This window comes from Bison bison, unplaced genomic scaffold (assembly GCF_000754665.1).
Source record: "Bison bison bison isolate TAMUID 2011002044 unplaced genomic scaffold, Bison_UMD1.0 scf7180017864289, whole genome shotgun sequence".
NCBI classification, from domain to species: domain Eukaryota; kingdom Metazoa; phylum Chordata; class Mammalia; order Artiodactyla; family Bovidae; genus Bison; species Bison bison.
Window position 1 is genome coordinate 4,259,320 of NW_011494861.1, and position 13,312 is coordinate 4,272,631.

Genomic DNA, 13,312 nt, shown 5'->3' on the forward strand with positions numbered 1-13,312 from the left:
TATTTTTTATCACTAGCACCAGCTGGGAAGCCCATAACCCCCTAGGAGACATCATATCATACCTTGTCTAAGCAAAAGGCTGCTTAAGCTTTAAAGGTGGTGGTGAGTGAAGACACAGATGCAGAGCCCAGTGACCCAGTGGTCTAATCCAAGGCCCATGACTCCAGCTCTTGTTCAGTCTACTCCTGGCCTAACAGGGATATCAGGCTACAAAACTTGAGGCACGAATCATGAGGGCCACTTGTCAGTTTCCCTGAGCTCTGGTTCGGTGTCTCCCATTTGCTCCTCTCAGAGGCAAACACTAATGTGACCTGAGTGGCCTGCCTCAGGTTTATACATCAGTCTCTTGTGAGTTTGGTAGGTATGTCTAAACTGTATCAGGGATTTCCCAGTGATCCGGTGGCTGACTCCATGCTTCCAATGCAGGGGGTCAGGGTTTGATCCCTGGTCAGGGAACTAGATCCCACACGCTGCAACTGAGAGTTTGCAACCTCATCTAAAGATCCTGCATGCCACAACTAAGACCTAGTGCAGCCAAATAAATAAAGATATTTTAAAATAAATTAAAAAACGCTATCAATATTAGATACATTGTTGAAATTCAGTCACTAAGTTGTGTCTGACTCTTTGTAGCATGGACTGCAGTATGCCAGGCTCCCTGTCCTCCACTATCTCCTGGAGCTTGTCCAAATTCAGGTCCACTGAGTTGGTGATACTGGATATATTGGGGGGAAAATCCCATTCTTGAACATGCAAAAGGTAGGTTAGCCATAATGACCCCAATGAAGGTGGGCCGTGATGACCCCAGTGTAGGTGGGCTGTGACGACCCCAATGAAGGCGGGCCGTAATGACCCCAATGAAGGCGGGCCGTAATGACCCCAAAGGCCGGGCCCAGCGCAGCCCCTTGGCATCCTCATCTGGGTAGCTCTGAGGCTTCTACTGAAGACTTCTTGGAACTAAAACAGGGTGGATCAAGGAAAAAGGGAGAAGACTACAACAGACAAAGATGGAGAAGGCTGCAATCTGAAGTCGGGCTGCCTGGGTTTAACTTTCAGCTCCACAAGCTGGGCAACCTTGGACAAGTGCTCCAACCTTTCTGAGCCTCAAGTTCCTCATCTGTTGACATGGGGATGATGACTGTTCAACCCTACTGATTTGCTTAAGGGATTAAATGGGAATGCCAACACTTAAAAAAGCTCAGCACTTAATAAAGAGCCACAGTGGCCATGTATGTGTAGTTTAATGGTCTGAGGAGAAGGAGGGAGGGAGGGAGAGAGGGAGGGAGGCAGGGAGGGCTTCTTGAGGAGGCATCTCCTCCCCAGGGGTGGAATGCAGCCGTGCGAATCCTGACACCCATCCTCCACTGCAAAATCAGTACTCTCCCAGAGAACAGCTGCCTTGGGGTGTCCACGACCCAGCTCCGTGGCCGCCTCTCACCATGTCAAGCTCACTAATGGTGACAGAGAGGTCTCCACTGGAAGCTCCCAGGTGATGCTGAAGCTGAGGCCGCTCAAAGTCAGCCATGGTTTTGTCTGCCCCCATCTCATCCCCGTGCCGCTCCCCCGACAATGTGCCGGTTCCGGCAGTGGTGGTGGGTCTGCCATGCCTCTGTGCTCTCTGGGGCCAGAGGGCCAGGACAGACACGTCTGGAGAAGTTTCTTGGGAAAGCAACTTGGAACTGGGGTGAATCTGGTCCGCTTATCACATTTGAAGATACAAAAGGAGGAAAGAGGAAATGGAAAAAAGGGAAATTGGTCCAATAACCATTTAATGGGCTGATCCAGGATGGCAATCGGGGCAGAGGGAGGAAGAAGCCAGATGGAGGCACTGGTTTTGCCCAGCAAGCTTGTCAGCCATACTTCAGAATTAAGCGAGCCCAGGAAGGGCCAATGGAGCTGGACCAGGGCCTCGGTACGTAGCAGGAGTGAGGGCTGCACATGCCCGTTTCATGCGCTCGCCTCTGCAGGGCTGCACTGCGACTCCAGACAGAACACGCTCAGAAAGCTATTTCCCCTGCAAGCTGGACCTTCCATAAAATCATAGCAGCAGCATGTCACCTTCACAGGCAACACGGGGAGCGGCGGACGTGTCCCCCACACCTCAGTGTCAAGGAAGGCAGCCTCGTCACAACTATGGGGGCACAAGACCACAGACCCAGGTGTGGGGACCCCTCCCTGGCGCCCAGCTGGGGCAGCCAGCCCCGGGGCAGCGCCATCCTGTAACAGAGGAGGACCATGGTCCCCTCCCACCCAACACACTGCGTGTTTCTAAGGCTGTCCCAAGTTTCCGTTCCCATATCAAAAGCACCTCTTTTCTGCTGAGGCGGCAAGACCTGCCAACAAAACAAGCCTCTGGGACCCACGTTTCTGTAGCACGCCTTCCCTTGAAAAGCACTTCAATGAATCACTGAGGTTAAATAGTATCGGCAGCTGGGTTGGTAGAAGAAATCCTTGTGAAAGTCAGACAGAGGTGCTTGGGCGAGCACCAGGGCAGAGGTGCTGTGCCCTGCCCACCCCCCAGGTACCCCAATCTTGACTGACAGCACTTCTTCTCCAGGCCCCCAAATGGAAAACCAGACCTACCTAAGATCCTGCACATGGAGCCGGATGATTCCTTCCTTGGGAAGTGATCCTTTTAGCAGTGAGGGAGCCAGTCACCCCAAGTGCCCTGCATCTGGTCACGCCCCCCACCCCCCGACCCCTCCCGGGGAGCCCATGGGTCTGCCGCTGAGGCATCGCCTGGGAGCTGGTTGGAAATGCAGAGTCTTGGGCCTGGCCCCTGCCTCTGAGCAGCCGTATCACAGGTGATCCGTGTGCCCAGGTGGGTGGGGGCTGGGCCTGGGTCCTCAAGGCAGAGGCTGGCAGGAAACACATCAGAAATAAAGAAAACAGAGGCTCGTCCAGCCCGTTCCAGGAAGCCAGTCCTGAAACATAACGGACTCCCAAGAAAACAAATCTAGAAGCCGACAAGTTTAACAGAAGTCACAGGCAGAGCCTGGCAGGGCCCCGTCCTCGCCAGACCCACAAGGGTGAAGGGCACACAGAACAGGCTATGGATTCCTTAGCCCCAGACGTTCTAGAAGCCCTTGGTCGATTGGGGTCTTGGGAAGCCCAAGGCGGTGGCAACACCTCTTCCAGGCCCTCCTCTGTGCCCCAGCTCTCTCTGCTCCTCCAGATAGCCCCGATTCCCCGACTAGCCAAGCCAGCCCGCAGCCTCCAGGAGCCTCATGCTTTCTTGCAGCCACACCTGCAGCCCTTGCTTTCACTTCAAACAACCCCACCCGACCAGAATCCGGGCCATCCGAGATCAATCCTGGTCCTCTCGGCCACGGAGCTGTCCCTGGCTGGCCTCCACGACCTGGGCTGTTTCACAGCAGGTCTCCATCTCCCTGCAAAAACCTCCCCCAGAACTAGCTCAGGACCCTGGATCCTGCCGGAATCTAGAATGAAGGTCATCCCTGGCCCCTAGCAGCACCCTGGCCCAGGTCCACAACCCTGGCCAGGACCCACTCCCACACGGCCTGCCTGCAAGTATTGGCCTCACGGTCTCCCGGACACCTACCGGAGGATTGGCGGAGTTCTGGAATGTTTCGGGCCAGTGCCCAGAGATGGGGGAGCTCCAGGAGGGAAGCCCTCGATCCCCGGGCCGGGGGAGACGGAAGCGGAGTGCAGGCAGCTCGCTGGTGCCCCAGGAGCAGGGAGCCTCCCTGCCAGTGGCCGGGCCCTGCGGGTCCCCAGGCCTCCCTCGCCCGGCTGGATCAGCCCTGGCCGGAGTGAGCTCCACCGTCACCAAGGGGAAGCGGCCCTTGGTTACCGCTGGCTGGGAGAACACAGAAGGCAAAACAAACACTGGACTGGCTCCTCACTGCTGGGAACAATTACAAGGTAATCGGCCAGTTTTTAAAAGCCCTCCAGAAGGGAGGCTGCTGGCCCAAGGGAAGGCTGGTTTGTAACCCATTCCCTCCCTCCTCCTGCTGCTGCATCCTCCTCAAGACCCAAGGACCCTCTCTCCACCTGGCGCAGGGACCCCCGGCAGAGCAAGGCTGGAGCCTCAGAGGAAGCGGGGCACACAGTCCCAGGTGGGCAGTGTGCCACTTCAGTGCCCAAAGCACGTTCCAGAATCCTGGCCAGCCTGCAGGGGCAGACTCACCTCATCCCCCTTCCTAGATCCCCTTCTAGCAACAACCAGCTCTCTTGTCCCCAAGCAACTTGTCATGAAACTAACAGAAACTTACCAGCGAAGAGTTAAGAGCTCGTTTGCCAGGTTCCAGCCGGGGCTGGTGGACCATCTGCCAGGATAGTGCCTGGGCCATGGCCACCCCCCAAGGACTGTACCCAGCGAGGCGGGGGGGTGCTTCAGGTACAGCCCAGGCACTGATCCCCAACTGTTGCCTGTCAGCAGATCTGGGACCTTCAGCCAGTCACATACCTCCTCTTAGAAGACATCCTGAAGCCCGGGGTTTTGGTTGTGACCCCAGACCCATAAGCAGAAACCGTGGGGAGCCCCCAGTGGAGAGCGGGAGGGCTGAGTGACACCCAGCCCCATCTCCAGGTCCCCCAAGGTGGGGGCACGTGCAGGAAGGTTTCCTCTGCCCCCACCGCGGATCCTCCACGTCCTCCAAGCACTGGTTTCAAGCCTCCCTCTCCCCCTGCTCCCTCACAGTGAATGTGTGGCACCTTTCTGGGGCCAGATGGCTGACCTCAGATGGGGAACATGGCCGCAGGTCCAAACCCCAGACAAACAGGGCCTGTCTCACCCTCTTGAATTCCCCTACCCCACCCTGCAGAGGACACTGGTCAGTTCTCCCATCCTGTAGAAGCCACAATGGTCTCAAGAGAGAAGAGCCTGCTTTGGCTTTACGGACCTCCTAGGGGACAGAGATTTGGAGAGACAGAGAGAAACAGAGAAGCAAAAAGAGAGACAGAGACACAGAGAGAGAGAGAGAAATGGAGAAACAAGGACAGAGACAGAGACACAAAGAGACAGAGAGTGAGAGACAAAGACACAGAGAGAAAATGAGAGGCAGAGACACAGACAGAGACTCAGACAGAGAGCAGAGAAAGAGAGACATAGAGACAGAGACAGACAGAGACAGAGAGACTCAGAGAGACAAAGACACAGAGAGAAAATGAGGGGTAGAGACACAGAGACAGACAGAGAGCAGAGAAAGAGAGAGACATAGAGACAGAGACAGACGGAGACAGAGAGACGCAGAGAGAGAGCAGAGAAAGAGAGAGACATAGAGACAGAGACAGACGGAGACATAGAGACTCAGAAAGACAAAGACACAGAGAGAAAATGAGGGGTAGAGACTCAGACAGAGAGCAGAGAAAGAGAGAGACATAGAGACAGAGACAGACAGAGACAGAGAGACGCAGAGAGAGAGCAGAGAAAGAGAGAGACATAGAGACAGAGACAGACGGAGACATAGAGACTCAGAGAGAAAGCAGAGAAAGAGACAGAGAGACAAACAGAGAAAGAAGCTGGAAAGGAAGCATAGGAATGGGAAGCAGGAGGGTGGAGGCCCACAGCCTCAGCAGACTCGTGTTGGCCCAGGGTCCCCATCAGGAGGGCGGGCTCAGGCTCTGAGTGGGAGCTGCACCCCCCTCCCCCATGGTACTCAGTGGGGGACACTTCTCCGGTAAGGCACCCAGAGGAGCGGGGCAGGGTGGGAGGTTGGGGTGCACCTCTGCCCACCTCCAGCCTCACTCTGGCCCCTCCCAAAGAGAGTGTCCTGTCTCCAAACCAGGGAGGTCTTGAAGCTAAAGCAAGTCAGCAACCTCACTGACCAGCTCAGCCAGTGGCCCCAGGGAGGGAGCCTGGGCTCCTGCAGGTCCAAGGACCAGCCTGGGCTGTGCTTTGGAAGCGGAAAGGGGACCGACAGTGGTGACAGCAGCAGCAGTGGCAGCTTCACCGGACAGGCTGAGCACCGTGAGGAGGCCCTGCTTCTTAAAAAATCAAATCAGCACATTTGGAGGTAAAGACCTGGCTCACCGGAGTACCTGGTCACCCTGCTGCCCGGCCTAGTCTCTCAGAGGGACCCAGGGGCCAGTCCCCACCCTCACCAGCCCCAGAGGCATAGAGCTGTTATTCAGGGACTGCTGAGTGGTGGGAGTTAACACTGGGGTTAGAGTCTCAGACGTGGCTCTGAGATGCTGAGAACTGAAATGGAGCATTTCTGGGACAACTGGATAGAAACTCTCAGAAAGACCCCTCCACCTCTCACTTGAGTTGATGAAGTTTCTTCCAGACATCCAGGTTTGACTTTGATCCCAGACAGGGAAGAGAAGGGGCCAAGCATCCCTGGGCTAAGATACCAGACCCCCACTTGGCATCCCCACCTCAACACATTCCTGCCTCCCTTTGAGGACCTGGGCATGGCACACATGGCTGCTGTACCCACCAGGAGCCTGGTTGGCTAGGGAAGAGGTCACTCAGCGCCACTTTCTGTTTAAATATCCACAAACTGGCATTCTCCTGTAGTCTTTCTCCTCACATGGTGAAGGAAAATTTAAGGCATCAGGAAAAAGTAAAGAGCTTCTTAACACAGCCCTGCTCTTCTCTTACCACTAACGATCCATTTGGTAAATTTGATGGTCTGTCCCACAAGGCAGAGCCTGGTGGGAGTGGTGGGGAAGAGACAGGCCAGCAAACTGCCTGGTACCCACTGCTTCCCAGCAGAGATGATGTCTTCAAAGAGCTTCAGTAGAAGCAGGATGCTCAACCTCGGGGGTTGCTGAGATGGGTGGGGGTGGAGGTGGGGTGGGACTCTCGGGGACATCCCCTTTGAGGGGTTCTGACCAAGGCTGGGATTTTAGTAGCAAGGGTAAGCTGAGGGAAGAAGCAGACAGACACCACCCTTGCTGTGAGAGAACCCTTCCCCCGTCACAAACAGAAGTGAGGAGGTGTATTTGGGACCCAAAGGGTGGTCAGGAGATTAGAATGGCATTTGGGAATTTTGAGCAGTAACTGGAGAGAGGGAGAGAGAGGGGCGGGGAACATAGTCCGGATGACAAAGACCTTGAATGTCATGACGAGGAGTCTGGACTCAGGCACAGGCGCCAGATGGAAGGCGACAGATCAGAAAGCCCGGGACCTCCCTGGTGGTTCAGTGGTTGGGAAGATCCCCTGGAGAAGGGATAGGCTACCCATTCCAGTATGCTTGGGCTTCCCCCGTGGCTCAGACAGTAAAGAATCTGCCTGCAATGTGGGAGACCTGGGTTCCATCCGTGGGTTGGGAAGATCCCCTTGAGGAGGGCATGGCAACCCACTCCAGTATTCTTGCCTGGAGAATCCCATGGACAGAGGAGCCTGGCAGGCTATAGTCCATGGGGTCGCAACGAGTCGGACATGACTGAGCAACTAAGCACACACCAGTGGTTAAGAATCTGCCTGCCAATGCAGGGGGCATGGGTTTGATCCCTGGTCCAGGAAGATCCCACCTGCCTTGGAGCAACTAAGTCCGTGTGGCACAACTACTGAGCCTGTGCTTTAGAGCCCGGGAGCTCATGTGCCACAACTACTGAAGTCCTTGCACCAGAAGAGTCCATGCTTTGCAACAAAAGAAGTCACTGCAATAAGACTGAGCACTGCCACTAGAGAGCAGCCCCAGCTCGCCACAACTAGAGAAAAGCCCACAAAGCACAAAGACCCAGCACAGCCAAAAATACATAAATATAATTAATTTTTAAAAAGAAAGCCTGCTCCTAAGTTCAGCCAGCACCCCACTGGATTTCCGGATAGAACCAGAAAATACTGGGAACAGAGAAGTGACATCCCCTCTTTCCACAGAGCAGCTGCCCTTGCATAGCTTAACGAAAAGAGCTGTGGGTGCAGACGTTCCATAAGTACTTCGGGGGAGGCAGGTGAAGAACCAGGAAGAAAGAATTAGAACATTTCTTTTACATAAACAGAAAGCTTGGGTGTGTTTACATTCTGAGAAATATCGCTTTAAATCAACACCATGAGAAAGCAACCATAATTTTTCACCTGAAAAAATGAGATGATAAATACCTAATCTGCAAAGAGGATAATAAGTATACCTGAAGAGGCCAAAAAGTTCCCAGAACGTAGTAGGTGCTCAGACAATACCTGACGTTTACACGTGTATTCAGGGTTTCGGTGGTGGCTATAATTACTACTGTTGTTGTTCAGTCACTCAGTCGTGTCTGACTCTTTGCGACCCCAGGGACTGCAGCACGCCAGGCCTCCCTGTCCTTCACCATCTCCCGGAGTTTGCTCAAACTCATGTCCATTGAGTCGGTGATGCCATCCAACCATCTCATCCTCTGTCATCCCCTTCTCCTGCCTTCTATCTTTCCCAGCATCGGGGTCTTATTGCTACATGACATTTGGGTAAGCAGATCTTAACTCTGAAGATCATCTTCCAGCCACTGACCACAGAACCAGAGAACCATAACCTTCTTTTAAAGTGCAAAAGGGGGACTTCCCTGGTAGTCCAGTGGTTAAGAATCCCACTTTGCAATGCAGGGGATGCAAGTTTGATCCCTGGACAGGGAACTAAGATCCCACAAACCTCGAGGGGTGGCCAAGAAAAGGAAGGAAGGAAATTTTGATACACACTGCAAAGTGGACACACCTTGAGGACATGATGCGAAGAGAAGAAAGCCAGTTACAAAGGTGGATGATGGTGATGGTTGTACAACAGTGCACTGAATGCCACCACCATTTAAAAATGGTTAAAATGGAGTAGTGTGGAAGCATGGTGATGGTTTAGTCGCTAAGTTGTGTCTGACTCTTGCAACCCCAGGAGAGGCCAGGCTCCTCTGTCTGTGGGATTCTCTAGGAAGAATACTGGAGTGGGTTGCCATTTCCTTCTCCAGGGGATCTTGCCAACCCAGGGATTGAAGCCGGGTGTCCTGCACTGCAGGCAGATTCTTTACCCAATGAGCTACGAGGGAAGCATAGAAGCATATACACTACCATATATAAAATAGATAGCCAATGGAAACTTGCTGTATGACTCAGGGAACTCAAACGGGGGCTCTCTAACAATCTAGAGGGGTGGGAAAGGGTGAGAGGTGAGAAGGAGGTTCGAGAGGAAGGGGACATATATACACTTATGACTGATTCATGTTGATGTATGGCAGAAATCAAACCAAAATTGTAAAGCAATCATCCTTCAATTTTAAAAAATCTACAAACAAACAAAAAAAATCTAAAAATGGTTAAAATGGTAAATTTTATGTACACTCTACCACAATTTAAAAAGTGCTTCATTTTATATGAAAATAAGGAAGGAAAAAAATGTGAGACACAAAAAGTGAAGAAAAGGGGAGTGGGTCCCTTTATTCTGACGCTACAGGAACATGTGCTGGACAAAGCTAAGGTGTTTGACCACCACCCCTGGACCCGCCTCATCTGCATCTCTAAGCCAACCGATGGCCAAGGCTGTCCACACACAGAGCTGTTGTCCCAGAAGTCATGCTGGAAAGTCGGCAGAGACAGAATGCCACCATTTACTTGGCTACTGGGTTCCTTAGAACCCCCTGGCCAATCTCTCTTATTTTTCATTTGGAATAAGGAGGACTTGAATACCCGTGGGGGTGTTCATATGCTGTTTCTCACTGCAGGTGCCTCACAAACCTCATGAGGAGGCAGCACTGGCGGGAAACAGAGGTGGACTTAAAAAGGAAAGGCCAGGCCTCAAACGGCTAAGAAGCTGGGACAGGTTGCTATCCAGGAAATGACTCATGTCTCCCTTGGTCCCTTGAGGCTGCTCGGGAACAGACGCTGAATAGCACACACGGAGATACTTGAGATTCTCAAGAGGAAGGCAGCTTCTGGCGGACTCCCCCGAGGACCCTGGGACATCTGGGGTGGCAGGTGCCCAGCACAGCCCCCAAGGGCGGCTCAGTCCACACTCATGGGTGAAGCACCATTGAAACCAAACCAGAATGGCACAGAGCTGGGTGCCAGGGCTCTTCTCCTGCAGCCACCCACACTTCCTGTGACCTCGGTCACCCTTTGTGCACTCAGGCTGCAGAAACCAGCAAGCTGACTTCAGGCCCCAGACACTTCAGGGAACATGCTCTTCCACATTAGGACCTCCTGATTAATACATTGAATGGCCTGAAAAAGCATCTACCTTGCAACTGCATTTGAAAACCCTGACTGTGACCTTGACCTTGAAATACTGGTTTCTGTGACAGTGTGCTCCCTGTTCTGCAAGGCTCCCACCCAGCTCCTTCGCCAGTTTTTCCTCCTCTCCTTAATCACAGATGTTCCTCTCTCTGTGGGCTTCTCTGCTCTCACGGCTCCAGGGAGCATCTCCCCTTGAAATTGACACATCACCCTTATGGCGACGGCATCATTGAACAGCATGACTCTTACGGCAACCCTGCCCTGCATCCCACACAGCTCCCTGCCAGACTCAAACATGGCCCCCTCCCAGCCTCTACATCTCTGCCAAGTTCTGTCCTTCTCCTGGTCAGTCACCCAGATTCAAACCCCTCATCTTCCTGGATTCCTCCTCTTCTTGGCTTTCCACATTATCATCAAATGGTAGAAATCCCACCCCCCAGAGTTGCCCAAATCTGTCGCCCACTCTCATGGTTCAAGTCATCATCACCTGCAAAGTTAGTGTAGGAGTCTCCAAAATTGGTCTCCCTGCCCACAACACCTCTCTGACCCCGTCGGATCTTCCTAAAACACTCTCATTTAGATATTAGTCTTTTTTTTTTTTTTTCATTTTGAAAATATGTAACTCAAACGTGTACAAAAGAGACACATATTTTCAGCACCTAAAATGAACCACTGTCAACAGCCTGTCACATTTGCTTCTGGTCCTTTTAATGCATAATGGTCAAATGGCCAGAGGACCTGATGAAGCAACTCAGGAACAAAAACTAAATGCAAGTGATAAGCTTATATGAAAAAAAAAAAAAACAAACCTGACCTGTTTGGTAAACAGGGAAACAAAAAATTAAGTACTAAGAAGTGATCCATCACCTTGCACCCCCTGCCCCAGATTTCTACACAGTCAGTAGAGAGATGGCACCTCCTACCGATGGGCAGGGGAGGAAGTTGTGCACCAGTGTGGCTCTTCGACTCTGAACCTCGCAGCTTTGGGGAAATGAGCTGAGGGCTTAGCCAGCCACGCTGCTCCTGGAGCGTGGGCCACAAGAATAAAAGCACCTGGACAGAGGACATCTACACAGGTGCTTATTACAGAGGCTCTGCCATTTTCTGCCAGTCTAAATTGAGTGTTGCCATCATGTTCAACTGATCAGGTGGCAGGTGGACAACTCTGTCACATCTATACCATGAACCATTCATCACACAGCAATTAAAAGAACAAGGTAGAACCACACTGAAGCCTGGGGGCATCTCCACATGCGTTCAGTGAGGACAACAGGGTAGACTATGAAAGGAAAGCCCATTTTAATCAGTGGTGTCCCCTGATTTTCTGATGGTCCAGTGGCTAAGACTCCATGCTCCGAATGCAGGGGGCCTGGGTTCGATCCCTGGTCAGGGAACTAGGTCCTACATGCTGCAACTAAGAGTTCGCATGCTACAACTAAAGATCCCGCTCTCCCTAAGACCTGGTGTAGCCAAATATTTTTTAAAAACACAAAGAATGGTGTCCCCAAAGAAACATACATATATGCCTGGGCAGGAAGGAAGGTATGAGTTACTCAGGGTGTCTTACCCTTCCATAAAAGGTTTAGGTTAAAAGAATTAGAAAAGAAGGGATGTTGGCAAGGATGTGGAGAAATTGGAACCCTTGTGTACTATTGGTGGAGACGTAAAGCAGTGCGGCCACTATGGAAAACAGTATGGAGGTTCCTAAAACATTTCATTTCTGGGTATAGACCCAAAAGAATTGAAGGCAAGGTCTCAAACAGATATCGTACACCTAGATATTCACAGCAGCATTATTCACAATAGGCAAAAGGTGGAAGCAACACAAGTGTCCATCAACCAATGACTGGATGAACGAAACGTGGAGATCCATTTGACCTTAAAAAAGGAGGAATTCCTATCAGGGCTACAACATGGATGAACCTTGAGAACATTATGATAAGTGAAATAAGCCAGTCACAAAAAGGCATATACTGTGTGATTCCACTTGCATGAGGTAACAAGAATACCTCAAATTCATAAAGACAAGAAGTAGGATGGCAGATGACCAAGGCTGAGGGAGCGGGACATAGGGAGTTGTTTGTTTCTTTAATGGAGACAGTTTCAATTTTGCAAGATGAAAAGAGTTAGGGAGCTAGACGCTGGTGATAATTGCCCAACACTGTGAATGTACTTAACACTACTGACCTATACACATAAAAATGGTTCAGATGTTGTCATGCTAGAGCATGACTTGAAAAGACACATGCAACCCAACGTTCACAGCAGTATTATTCACAATAGCTATGACAAGGAAACTGAGGTCCATTGACAGAGGAATGGACGAAGAAAATGTGGTACATAAATACAGTGGAACATTACTCAGCCATAAAAAGAATGAAACAATGCCATTTGTAGCAACATGGATGAACCTAGAGATTATACTAAGTGAAGCGAGTCAGACAAAGACAAATATCATATGATATCACTTATATGTGGGATCTTAAAAAATGATACAAGTGACCTTATTTATAAAACAGAAACAGATTCACAGACATGGAAAACAAATTTATGGTTATCAAGAGTTGGGGGAAAATTAGGAGTTTGGATCAACAGATACACACTACTATACAAAATATGTAAACAAAGACCTATTTATAGCACAGGGAATTATACTCAACACCTTGTAGTGACTTATAGTGGAAAAGAATTCAAGAAAGAATTGTGTGTGTGTGTGTGTGTGTGTGCGTGTGTGCTCAGTCGTGTCCAACTCTTTGGGATCCCATGGACTGTGGCCTGCCAGGCTCCTCTGTCCACGGAATTTTCCAGGTAAGAATACTGTAGTGGGTTGCCATTTTCTACTCCAGGGGATCTTCCCCACCCAGGGATCAAACCTGCATTTCCTGTATTGGCAGGCAGATTCTTTACCACTAGCAACACCTAGGAAGCCCTAAGAAAGAATAGTGTGTTCTTTCAGATACATGGCTATATCTGAGTCACTTTGTTCTACACCTCAAAACTAACACAACATTGTAAACTAGCTATACTTCAATTTAAATGAAAAAGGAATAAAGAATAAAAAAAGATGTTATGGACTGAATGCGTCCCCCCAAAACTCATATGTAGAAACCCTAACCCCTAAAGTGATGGTTTTAGGAGTTGGTTCTCTGAGAGGTGATTAGATCATGAGGGTGGAGCCCTTGTGAATAAGATTAGTGCCCTTAACAA

General features: G+C 51.0%; 1 protein-coding gene across 2 annotated transcripts in view; it reads right to left on the reverse strand.

Moving 5' to 3' along the window:
* Positions 1-13,312, reverse strand: part of SPSB1 (splA/ryanodine receptor domain and SOCS box containing 1) — a 56,353-nt gene that overhangs the window by 27,831 nt on the left and 15,210 nt on the right. Inside the window, exon 1 of one of the 2 annotated variants that reach the window (XM_010849928.1) lies at positions 3,563-3,751. The exons of the other annotated variant lie outside the window; for it this stretch is intronic. The gene's annotated coding sequence lies outside the window, so the exon portion shown is untranslated. Of the gene's footprint in view, positions 1-3,562; positions 3,752-13,312 lie in introns of those variants that run through there. 2 annotated transcript variants of the gene reach the window in all.